The sequence below is a fragment of the Panulirus ornatus genome, chromosome 6, assembly GCF_036320965.1.
Source record: "Panulirus ornatus isolate Po-2019 chromosome 6, ASM3632096v1, whole genome shotgun sequence".
Taxonomy (NCBI): Eukaryota; Metazoa; Arthropoda; class Malacostraca; order Decapoda; family Palinuridae; genus Panulirus; species Panulirus ornatus.
Window position 1 is genome coordinate 18,618,762 of NC_092229.1, and position 13,792 is coordinate 18,632,553.

Genomic DNA, 13,792 nt, shown 5'->3' on the forward strand with positions numbered 1-13,792 from the left:
CGGTGCGACACCTATGTATGATGGCTTGACCTCTGACTTCACCCTTAACGGTCAGGTCATTATACCCAAAGATTGTATACCGTCGTGGACAAGAGATCAAAAGATGGGAGAAAGAACGAGATTGTAAGAAGCCTCTGCTGAGACGTGGGGCATACAGAGAAACCTGTCCGCTGGTTCACTACTGCAGTTCCCCTTCTGAGGATGAGTCCCTGCCCCCGACGGCCGGGATCTGAGCAACATCGTTGTCGACTATGTACACCGGGCAGCCAGGAGCAGCGGGCGCTGCCACATATCTGTCGTCACAGTGTTGGGGCCAGAGTAAACCGCTCGCCTTGTGTCAACCAAACAACCACAAATTGTTGAGAGCTGGTAAACATAACCTGTATACACCAGCCACCTCCACCTCCTGGCTCAGGCTGAGGCAGCGCACACAGTCCCTACCCTCCGCACTACACATCACCACACCTTTAAATGACCGGCCATCTTATAACATGATAATATACATAATATGTGGAGAATAAATGATGTACAATGCCTCCGTAACGAGAATTGCAAGTGGGTACACTCAAGAAAGCTGTATACATCAATATCTATAATGGTATTCTGCCGTGTTCAAGTATATGGCCAGCAGAGCACAAACATACGAAACCCAAAACCTTTACAAGTACTTCATTATTAGCGACGCACCACTGAGATTTCGACAATGGGTCGCTAGTTAATGATGGAACAGTTATGGAGACAAGCTTGGGAATTACCAAAATACTTGACTTCAGTACCAAGAATCCGCTGGCATGATCAACTTCGTCATAACCCTCGCTAAGATAATCAACAAAATTCCATGAATAATAAGACGTAACGCACGACCGGGGCAGAGAGGCTGCTGGGAGCTGCCACCAGCACCTGCGGGTACACAGTGCGAGCCTGCACGTATGGCAATCAACTGGTATTGTTCTACCATAGCTTCCGGCTCCAAGGACGGTGTCTGCGTCTACTTGGGAAAGAAAGGAAAAAAAAAAAAAAAAAAAGCTTGCCACGCTGATCGAGTCTCCAAACTTAGATGGCGTCTGGCTAAAAATTTTCTTTACCTTCTATAACTTTGCCTCTATGTTTAATATACTCTCCCTCCCCAGTTCTACCAACTTTGCGCAGCTCTCCGACTACTTTACTTGATGCCGAGAAGCACTACATTCTTCACATCCACGCGCTGAAATCCTCTCTGCAGGGGATCTCACTGTACAACACCAGGAACCTAAGAAAGGAGACCGGTCTAACCCTCGCCCCGTTGCTCACACTTGTACTGTCTCCGGAGCAAATCTCACTCCCTCTCTCCGAGATTACCAATACGGATCCCGCAGTGTTAACTCCACTGGTGATCTCTACTGTATGGTTCTCCTCTCCCACAGATGTTGGCAGAAACTTTTGACGTCATCCTCGACAGCTCCAACGCATCTGACAGGGTCTGGCTTAGTCTTTACTTTCTCAAGTCCCAACGTTTGGTTGTACTGTTTCTGTCTATTCCCTACGTGGCAGCTTCCTCTCTGGCCGTTTTACTGCAGCTGTAGCTGATAAAGCGACTTCCTCCTCTTATCAACAGTGGTGTTCCTCAAGGTTCTCTCCTACCGTCTGCTCTCTTGCTCTTCTCTATGAGTCATCTCTAACTTCTAACCTAATTCACTCTGATGCTTATGCATGTATATCTCGACCCATGTTTCTTTACCTTCAACGTAATACCCATATATTTCTCACACTGGGCATCCTGAACCGTGCAACATCTCGGAACGAGGGACATTACACAACTTAAATCTAATAGCCCCAAAATGTAAATTTCTCCTTGTGTCGCTCTTTAAGTCCCTCGTTTCCCTGTGTTCAATTCTACAACCCCACAATCTAACTCTGTAATAAGATAAACAAGATGGGCATAACCATATTCCTCACTCCATCTTGGAAACCTTACATACTCGACATCAAACAGGCGGCTTCCTAAAAGCTGACGTGCTGTACAGGTGCCGTAATTAATTTTCTTGTGATAAGCTATTTCATACCACACGGGTTTAAATCACCCTAGTAGGAGTACAGCTCACATACCTGGTATGGTTCTTTATCAAACCTCTCTACTGACGAGAATGCAGTTAAAAGCCTTCCATCTCATTTCTCATAGACTGATATTTTTCTTCCACCTCTCTCTCTCTCTCTCTCTCTCTCTCTCTCTCTCTCTCTCTCTCTCTCTCTCTCTCTCTCTCTCTCATTATCTTAGCCGCTGTATTCGTGAGCAGTCTGTAGTGCGAGTTCACACTACCAAGTTGTATGACATGTTACTACGTCAGGTGGATGCACAGTCAGGGTACACCACATACTTGTGTCAGGTACTTACACCATCCGCCACCTGAGGCAACATCACAGGTGTGACCACAGGAACACTAAGGAAAGACTCAACACTTCATTATAGGTAAAAATTCGTGGAGGTAATCTTGGCCATGCCCCCCACTGGTTGAAGAGCAGGGAGAAGTTCGTGGAAGTGAGGCCGCCGCCTCGCCTGCAGCCACATTCCTGGGAGAGGAACCCTTTACAATTTCGACGGGAACTTTTATAATTAAGTTCGATCCTTTAAGACGTCGGAAAGAGCTACATTTTTAACACCTCCCAAAGTTGGTAAAGTAATCATTCTCCGGTTCATCATGGAACAGGAAAGCGACTGACACAGGTCATCACAATACGAAGGTACACCTCGGAGTATTCTGAAGATTTTCCTACGACGTAAATGCATTTCTGTATCATACAGGCAGAAACAGAGAAGGTCGGAGGCAGGAGTGTATCAGTGATGACCGCTACACACTGGTCGTTCCGGCGACAATCGACCCTAAACAATGCCAACACGTCACTAACTGGATGATGATAATAAGGTACTGTTTCCGTCGACCAGAGCCGGACCTCGGACAACATCTTACCTTATCTACGGCTGGCGGGACACACCTGGGCTGCCAGCCTCAGTACACATATAATACTTAACCCGGAAGCAGAACATCACTGAGGTAACCGATGATTGGTGGTGAGAGGCAATAATGACTCGTGGCGAGAGGCAATAATGACTAGTGGCGAGAGGCAATAATGACTAGTGGCGAGGCAATAATGACTAGTGGCGAGAGGCAATAATGATGTGTAGATTATAACATTGACACTAAAGATGCATGTAACAACTGCTGTTGTTCTCCGTTACAGGAACTACTACAGTGCAGACCAGCCACAGAGCCGGCAGCAGGCCTCCACCATGACCTACTACACTCGACCATTACGAGACCAATGTAATACACCAACGTCGTTTGTCAACCGTGAGCTGCGGCAACAATACGGTCTCCACGGTTGACATGTGAACACAGTAACCAGACGACGAGTAGTAACGTTTCTCGCAAGGCACATTATGTGTTGTTCAGTATTTCTCAACTTATCAATTCTCATCTTTCGAATCAATCTGAGTCATTCGTGGGTTAATCTGAGTCATTCGTGGGTTAATCTGAGTCATTCGTGGGTTAATCTGAGTCATTCGTGGGTTAATCTGAGTCATTCGTGGGTTAATCTGAGTCATTCGTGGATTAATCTGAGTCATTCGTGGGTTAATCTGAGTCATTCGTGGGTTAATCTGAGTCATTCGTGGGTTAATCTGAGTCATTCGTGGGTTAATCTGAGTCATTCGTGGGTTAATCTGAGTCATTCGTGGGTTAATCTGAGTCATTCGTGGGTTAATCTGAGTCATTCGTGGGTTAATCTGAGTCATTCGTGGGTTAATCTGAGTCATTCGTGGGTTAATCTGAGTCATTCGTGGGTTAATCTGAGTCATTCGTGGGTTAATCTGAGTCATTCGTGGGTTAATCTGAGTTATTCGTGGGTTAATCTGAGTCATTCGTGGGTTAATCTGAGTTATTCGTGGGTTAATCTGAGTCATTCGTGGGTTAATCTGAGTCATTCGTGGGTTAATCTGAGTCATTCGTGGGTTAATCTGAGTTATTCGTAGTTTAATCTGAGTCATTCGTGGGTTAATCTGAGTCATTCGTGGGTTAATCTGAGTCATTCGTGGGTTAATCTGAGTCATTCGTGGGTTAATCTGAGTTATTCGTGGGTTAATCTGAGTTATTCGTGGGTTAATCTGAGTCATTCGTGGGTTAATCTGAGTTATTCGTGGGTTAATCTGAGTCATTCGTGGGTTAATCTGAGTCATTCGTGGGTTAATCTGAGTTATTCGTGGGTTAATCTGAGTTATTCGTGGGTTAATCTGAGTCATTCGTGGGTTAATCTGACTTATTCGTGGGTTAATCTGAGTCATTCGTGGGTTAATCGTATCTTCTCAGAATTCAGGAGGATTTTTTTCATAGCGACCTGTAACCTAACCACAAAGCCCACACATCCTCGTCTCTGGTGGTACAGGCAGACGTGGGGCCAGAGACCCTCCACTACAGTATACACACCATGTACCAACAGGTGCCTCTGGACACACACCAGGGATGAAGGCGCAGGTCAATAATAGAATCACCCGCTCTGTTTGATGTAGCGTTTAGTGTTCCTAGTTTACTGCCAGTCCCTTCACCGGGGGGACCTTGCTTCCCTGGGGCCAGCTGCCCTACCCCACACCCTAAAGAGCCAGCTGCCCTACCCCACACCCCACAGAGCCAGCTACCCTACCCCACACCCTACAGAGCCAGCTGCCCTACCCCACACCCCACAGAGCCAGCTGCCCTACACCATACCCCATAGAGTCAGCTGCCCTACCCCACACCCTACAGAGCCAGCTGCCCTACACCATACCCCATAGAGCCAGCTGCCCTACCCCACACCCTACAGAGCCAGCTGCCCTACCCCATACCCCATAGAGCCAGCTGCCCTACCCCACACCCTACAGAGCCAGCTGCCCTACCCCATACCCCATAGAGCCAGCTGCCCTAACCCACATCCCACAGAGCCAGCTGCCCTACCCCACACCCTCCGGGGACCAGCTAACTGAAGTAGACGCTAGTATGCCATACCTTGTGATGTATCCCGCCTCCAGGTTCCACGCAACACTCACCTGAGGAAAATAAGAAACGAAACACATGTTAGTTTTCGCCACCAATAGACGAGGGTGGGGGTGGGGGAGGGGGGGATATAATAAAAACTCAATTAAATCCGACATTTCCATCATCCATTCCTACTACTACTACTACTGTGTCACATCATGCATCGTGGCTGCCAGTCTTGTCACAAGGTGTTACGGTAGAAATGATAGTTATAACGAGAGAGAGAGAGAGAGAGAGAGAGAGAGAGAGAGAGAGAGAGAGAGAGAGAGAGAGAGAGAGAGAGAGAGAGAGAGAGAGAGACATAACCCCCCCCCCCCCCCCCCAGCCAATGATTACATGATCGTACATACTGTTTAATGTTACCACACCTGAGAACGTGGGATAGTTCAGTCTGGTATACCGTGCGATGTATCACTCCAGGTACAGTACAGGGGTACGCACCACCAAGGTGTCTGGATGATGATGATGCTGATGATGAAGACGATGATGATGATGACGATGATGATGACGACGATGATAATGATGCTGTGATGATGATGACGACGACGATGATAATGATGATGATGATGGTGTCATAAATCAAGAGCAGTAAAAGATTTTCCTCAAAACTTGCGAGCAAAACATTTGATCATGAATTACATGATCTGTTACCTCTTACTGAGGTCAGCCGCCAGCCCAACATTCCGGTGACATAATACGGTAAGAGGGTGGAGGGTGTGCGCCCATGATCCGGGCTATACCCACAACATGAACCACAATATTGTACATATGGAAGACCAGACTCGGGAGCCAGCCAGCCAGCCAGCATGTGCAGCACTGGCACGTGCACCCACACCTTCAGATCGACGTCAACAACGTGTACAGGTCAGCCAGGTGATCACGTGCCGGGGAGTCCTTTATGATACGGGCACACACACACCTTCACACTCGTGCAGTCCAATCTCTCAACCCAGTATGTAGGTATCGTCTGTCCTCCTGTGTGTGTATATACACAGATCCTCTCACCCCACCTCAAGCCAGGTACCCATTTATTGGCCAGGCCCATGGGGGAGAATGAACACATATGCTGGCTGCGGGCCGACTGCTGTGCCCGAGTTTCGAACCCGGGCAGGCCCGAGGGTAAATCCTGATCAGCGACACCAACCACTACCACACGGACGCCCGTGGTGTGTGTGTGTGTGTGTGTGTGTGTGTGTGTGTGTGTGTGTGTGTGTGTGTGATGTCTCCCCTCTTCTAGAACAGCTAAGCTGTGGAATTTTCTTCCCTTCGTCTTTCCGTCTTCCTGTAACCTTTCTACCTTTGCGAGTCAGGTCAGGAAACACCTGCGGAGTCCTCATTAATGTCGACTTTCTACATCAATCACTTTCTCTTTCACCACAGATGGCATTTCACAGAGGCATGTTTTGCCATGATAAATGTAAGGGACAAACAAAGTAACTAAGTGGAGGTGTACGGCTGTTACGGCGTACTGTTGTAAGCTTCCGGCTGTAGGTGGTGGGGGGTGAGGACAAGTGGGTGCACGGAACACAGCTGAAACTGTGGCACACACCACCAGTCACTCCCAACAGTTGCACATCACCTGCCCAGAACTGGGGTACAATATCGTAGCTTAACAGCCAGCAACACAGTCGGTCCCTTCATGTGACTTCCTGTCAACGTTCACAAGATGAAACTGACACAGAATTGGTCAACAACGTCATGATCATCAATGTCGTCCTCTTCTCTACTGTGAACAAGTTATCAGCATCAGCTGCACAGGTGACGAGGGCAGACGTGGTCTCAACTGCCAGCGCCTGCCCAACACACCTCCTCCCCACACCCGTCCACCAGTCCACTCACACCTCACCTGTAGTAACACCAGTATCATGGTTACTACATACATCTCTACTGATCAACACCAGTATCATGGTTCCTACATACATCTCTACTGATCAACACCATTATCATGGTTACTACATACATCTCTACTGATCAACACCATTATCATGGTTACTACATACATCTCTACTGATCAACACCAGTATCATGGTTCCTACATACATCTCTACTGATCAACACCATTATCATGGTTACTACATACATCTCTACTGATCAACACCAGTATCATGGTTACTACATACATCTCTACTGATCAACACCAGTATCATGGTTCCTACATACATCTCTAACTTTAATGATCAGATTTTCTTCACTCAGGAGAAGTGCGAGATAATCCAGGATTTCCAGAATGAAAGGAAATTATGACTTGGCTGAGGAGATAGAGGACAAACCCTGGACAGCCATGTCTATATATGTTTACCGTGCCACCTTCTCTACAACTAGGAAAAAAAAAAAAAAAAAAAAAAAAAAAAAAAAAAAAAAAAACAGTGACTATACAACCTACAATAGTCTTCTCGGAAACTCAAGATACAAATTGCTCAATGAAAGTGTCACCCTGACCACAGTTGCTTTACCATGTTATGCTCAAGTTTAGGGAAACGTCCCATCATTATATATTAGACATTACCAGCACTAGTGTTGAAGATGGTGATGGTGGTGGTGCAGCATATGTGAGTCCTGTCAAATGATCACCAAACACTGCCACTCTCCCAAATGACTACCACTCAACGCTCTCACTCACACCCACGCTACAACAACAACTACAACCATAGGGTGGGTGAGGGGGCGAAGGTTATGGAGGCGATGAAGAATAAGAGATCGTTACCTGGGAGGACAAAAGCAGGTTATGTTTGAAGGTACAGCAGTCACGACAAAATTATATGGATGCGGATGCGAGACATGGGTTATAGATACGGCTGTGCGGAGGAGGGTGGATGTGTGGGAAATTAAATGTTCGAGGACAATCTGTGGTGTATGGTGCTTTGATTGAGTAATGAAAGAGTAAGAGAGAGGTATGGTGAAAACAATATGAGGGGTTGAGATAGCTGGAGACAGTGTGCTGAAATGGTTTTAACATACGAAGAGAATGAATGAGGTAATGTTGACAAAGAGGATATATGTGTCAGAAGTGGAGGGAACAAGGAGAAAGAAGAGACTATATGAGAGACGGAAGGATGGTGAAAACTTTTTTTCAGGAACTGAGGCCTAAACATGGAGGGGGGTGAAAGGCGTGCACAGGATAAAGTGAAGTGGAACGATGAGGTATAAAAGGGTCAACGTTTTGTCATGGACTGAACCAGGGTATGTGAAACGTCCAGGGAAATCATGCAAAGGTCTATCTGTGGGACCTGGCTGTGGACAGGGGGATTTGGTTTCAGTACATTACACAAGACAGCCAGAAAATAGAAGTAAACGGATGCGGCCTTTCTTCGTCTGTTCCTGGCGCTATCTCGCTAACGCTGGAAACTGCGACCAAGTATAGGTCATAGGTTATATATATATATATATATATATATATATATATATATATATATATATATATATATATATATATATATATATCTCATACCTGATCGGCGTTTCCCGAGTTCGCGAGGTAGCCCCACAGGAGACAGCATCTCCACCCACTATTGGTACTGTACGGAGAGGAAGTTTTATACTTGTTGGGCTCCATCTCGAGTATCATTTACCGTTATATAACTTTTTCAAACTTCTGTAAACTTTTCATAATTACTATATTCCCACTGCCTTTATCTTATTCATCCATTACTCATCACATAAGAGTATCCATTTACATCCTTGATAATAAGTTCGCTTCCCATTTCATGTTACATCCTCTGGTTGTACCATTCCTGCATCTTATGAACAACTGTCCACTTCATAAAGCTGACTCAAACGTAGTGATCAGGTCACCACTCGCTCTTTTCTTTTCCATGACGGACAAACTTATGATCTCTTACTTCCCTGTAACTCACTACTACTAATTCCGGCACCATACTTGTTGCTCTCCTTTTCTGTCAGTTCCTGACGAGTGGTTAACATCCACTGATCAAGTCACCAGATATTGTGTACACGGGCACGTGTGGCATTGAAGTGCACACATGGATTACGTGACCATAATGCCAACCTTCAAGCATTCTATAGTACAACTATCCATATGGTAGTAGTGGCTGTGGTGCACCTCCACACCCTGCCGTATGATGATGTGGTGTTCACTAGGATGTAGTGGCGCTTCAGTACACGAGGCCTTGTGGTATCATCCTCTACACCTCCGGCCTCGTACAGTTCAGCACATGTAAAGTTCTATATGTTCTACAACGAGGTACACGATCACTCCATCTCCAATCACTCCAAGCGCTGCCTTCTGAAATTCGCCTTCACTGTGACCACATAATCTATGCCAGGCTCTCGGACATTATTGCCTGTTGCCTTTCTGATATTCCACAGAATTCTTGTGAATTCACACAGTCTCACTCGTCCGTATGCTGCGGTATGTCTTCATATTTAGCAGGCTGCGTCCGGCTACGAAGAAATACAAAGGACTGCTGCACACGACTACAGACCCAGGGTCCTCAACAGGATGTTCCAGACGACAGAGAAGACGATACAACACACAGTTTATTATGGAGAGACACGAGAAGCAAACCGATCACTAACGTGAAATGTCCATAAACATCTGAGCTGCTGAGTAGCTTAATAATCAGTCGTGAACCTCCAACGAGCTCTGAGGTGTTTTCTGACTATTGATATTGTTGCTTTGGAAACGTTATTCCACACAGTAACCATCCTGGTGAAGATTATGTACTTGGGTTCATTCGAAATAAAACGCTCACGAACGGGTCTGTATCTTTCACTATGGCAGACATCAGACGGATCCGATGTTATGAAGTTATCAAGATGGCCAAAGTCTTATACTTCAGAATAATTGTACTAAACCATCTCTTAACCATCGTCTTTCTAAATTAAGTTAAAAGTGGTCCAGCCAGACACGACTGGCCCATGATCTGTTCCTCAGACGTAGCATCATCTGGGTAGCTTACCGTCCTCCTTACCCACACTCCTATGGCTACTTCCAAACATGGCCAACAATCTACGTATTCTGACATATTACATTATTTACATCACAAACAAAATACGTAATAAGACATTCCTGCGACGCTAAGTCTACCAGTTAATCATTACTCTACACTCAGTCAAACTAATCTTACACCCACCAAATCACACTACTTTACACCCCAGTGTCTTTACTTATAATCTCTGATGCGGAACTTATTCGCATGTTTTTAGAAAATCTAAACAACTGACATCAACCACTTTACTTTAATCATACTTGTTGATTATATCATGAGAGAATGTCTACAAGCATCACAAGACACTCGCTACTGGCATCACACGACAGTTAATACTGGCAACCAGACACCAGTCCCAGGACGTAACACTTGCCAAGAACACAACACCGCCGCCACCACCAGCTCCACATGGGACGTGCAACACAAACCTACTAACATTACACTGGTCAACAGTGGTGTGCTCATCATGGTATGTGATACACACACACACGCACCAGCTGCCACCTTTCCAGGCCAACAACCAACAACCATTTCAGCCTAATTGTAAAACGAGGAAAAAAGTAAACGACTATGTTTATGGACACTTAAGTTTAGCAGATAACCTGTAGTATTACTTGACCTCCCACGCTTCTCTCTCTCTCTCTCTCTCTCTCTCTCTCTCTCTCTCTCTCTCTAATACTTTCTTTTGAAGTTTTGGGGGTGATGTGTGTCAGAAGTGGATGCCTCCCTGTACCAGCGCGGACAAGACAATCATATTCCCAGTTCGTGTATAAGACTAGTCAGTCGCCAGCCTCCTGATACGATCGACATAAATCACTTCCCATGACTCAAACTGCTTCCCTTCCGTCCACTAGTCTCGCTCAACATGAGAATAACATATGTTGATGAAAATGTTGGGAACCGGTTGAGCAGCCTCCTGAGGGCGTCAGTGTCGCACGAGACATTATGAATCTGTTGGACGAGGCTTGCCACAATGATGCTGGAGGCAGAGGTTACCCCGGTGCTCACTGCTAACACTGCAGCTCCGCCAACAAGGATGGTGCACAACACTACAAAAAATAAAATGAAATATCGCTCTGTATATAAACGGGAACCCGAAAAAAAAGACACAAGCAATCACGTTAAACCCGCGCAGCGATAAAGCTTTGGTCTAACCAAAACTTCACGAGTATATCAAAATACAACAGAATCCCCTCCAGCCATGGCTATCCACGGAGTCACAGAAAACGGTCAAATAGAAAGAGGGGACAGTAGTAAAAGAGCGACATTAGGTTACACTGTGTATCAAACTGTGTTACCTCTCTATGTGAAGGACGGAAACTACTGCGAGTCAAATTGTGTTAACTGTCTTTGTGAAGGAGGGAAGCTAAACTGTTTCCCCGAGATCAACACACACACACACACACACACACACACACACACACACACACACACACACACACACTTGTCCAAAGAGCTGGAATCATTCCTAACCATATCTGAGGACGAGATAATGAAAGATGATGATTGCATCACCCTACAAGGGGACCTGGACAAACTCCAAAGTGAGTCAGATAAATGGAAGATGAGATTCAATCGCACTAAGTATAATATAATGAGGACGGGCTGGGGCGAAAGAAGGCCTCGGTGCGATTATTCCCTAACCTCGCTGGAAATACATTACAGGAACTGGTGGATATAAACATGATATAACATTACGTCCACTCACGATCACCTTCGTCTTGAGTCGTCTAGCCAGGCGGTGCTTAAGAAGACAAAGAAAACTGAAAAGAAATTGGTGGTATTCAGTAAGCTATTCAACAGAGGGAAAAAAAGAGAGAAAAGCAAAGAATACCGTCAGAAGGCAAGAAATAGGAGACACCAGTTGAGGTAAAGATTAACCAAGAACTGGCAATCATCCCTGGGAATAACATCATGACGAAAACCTCTCAGTAACAGTTCAGGGAGCACCACAGTCTCCGCAAAATGCTGACACAGATTGTCCAGCTGCAGGTAACAGGAGCGCCATTCTATATACGCGAGGTCCATTTCCACTAACACTACACATCACGAAGATGTTTGTAAAGGACTAACGAGTAACGCTGACTTAATGCAAACACTGAAATAACCTTTACGACCTGGAACAGGTAAGCTGAAGAGCTGGAAACCCTTATGTTTACAGGTGCTTAGAATAATAACAAGATCTTACAACCCACTGATAAAGACAATCTTACAACCTATTCATAAAGACAATCTTACCACCCACTGATAAAGACAATCTTACCACCCAGTGATAAAGACAATCTTACCACCCATTCATAAAGACAATCTTACAACCCACTGATAAAGACAATCTTAAAACCCACTGATAAAGACAATCTTAAAACCCACTGATAAAGACAATCTTACAACCCACTGATAAAGACAATCTTACAACCCACTGATAAAGACAATCTTACATCCTACTGATAAAGACAATCTTACAACCCACTGATAAAGACAATCTTACAACCCACTGATAAAGACAATCTTACAACCCACTGATAAAGACAATCTTACAACCCACTGATAAAGACAATCTTACAACCTACTGATAAAAACAAAATGCTGGAGTTATTTACGTAGACTACACGTAGGCATGTGACATGGGTGACACTTGAAAAACTTGACCAGAAGTAAACAAATATGTGCACATATGGACATTGCAACTTTAACTTCCTACAAAACAGGATTACGTCGTCTTTCTTTACAAAACACTATACATGATTCTCTCAGTTTTGAAGGCTTCATCAACACTATTCAAAGTATCAGTTACATATAAGTGCAGACAATATAAAAGCCAGATAAGGAGGATCTGTGATGATAACCATCTGGAAGGAGGGCCACATCCAGCATCCTGAGTTAGTATGGCAACCTTTGGCCAACATTACGGCTGCTGCTGCCCCGCCAGGCTTGGCCTAACCTAATGTTCCCAGGCCTGACGCACACTACGTGTCACGAGACACTAGAGCCAGGCCAGGCTAGGCCAGGCGGAGCAGGCATCAAGGGCGCGGGGGACAGCAGCAGCACATGTGACGAACGGCGGCCCAGCCCTCGCCACAGGTCACGTCTGGCAACGGCACCGCGGGTCACACACCACATATGAGGGTCGTTCGGGCCGCATATGGCGGCGTCCCTCATCTGTCAAGCGGCCACAATTTATGGAAGACATCGAGAGTATCGTTAGGAAAATGTGACGCGTGGAAGAGGCGGCGCCAGCCAGTCACTCCTGGAGTCTGCCTCCTTCAGACGTCACGCTGCCAGCCAGGGCAGGTATGGAGCAACCATCACTGTACTCACACACTCTCACATTTCACCTTCTCCAACATTCCCGGTCATTATAGGCGTATCCTTATTACGACGGCTTCCTCACCGGGGGTCATGCTGCTCCTGCAGCAGTAAGAGAGACTCAGACCGAGCAGTGAGGTGTACCCTGTGTGTAGCTACCTTCACACTACACCACCACACTTACAGAAGCACCGTGCACCTACCTTCATACTACACCACCACACTTTCACGAACACCGTATACCTACCTTCATACTACAACTACCACACTTACAGAAACACCGTGTACCTACCTTCACACTCACGGAAACACCTATAGCCACCTCTACACTACACGACCACGCTTACATAAACACCGTGTAGCTACCTTCACACTACACCACTACACTTATAGGAACACAGTGTACCTACCTTCATACCATACCACCACACTTATAATAACACCTGTAGCTACTTTCACACTGCACTACCACACTTACAGAAACCCCGTGTACCT

General features: G+C 45.8%; 1 protein-coding gene across 5 annotated transcripts in view; it reads right to left on the reverse strand.

The window, feature by feature from the left end:
• The window catches only part of PMCA (plasma membrane calcium-transporting ATPase 3), a 1,595,457-nt gene that overhangs the window by 1,087,059 nt on the left and 494,606 nt on the right, over nt 1-13,792 (reverse strand). The window contains exon 2 of one of the 5 annotated variants that reach the window (XM_071662677.1): nt 5,013-5,053. The exons of the other annotated variants lie outside the window; for them this stretch is intronic. The gene's annotated coding sequence lies outside the window, so the exon portion shown is untranslated. The remainder of the gene's footprint in view (nt 1-5,012; nt 5,054-13,792) is intronic. 5 annotated transcript variants of the gene reach the window in all.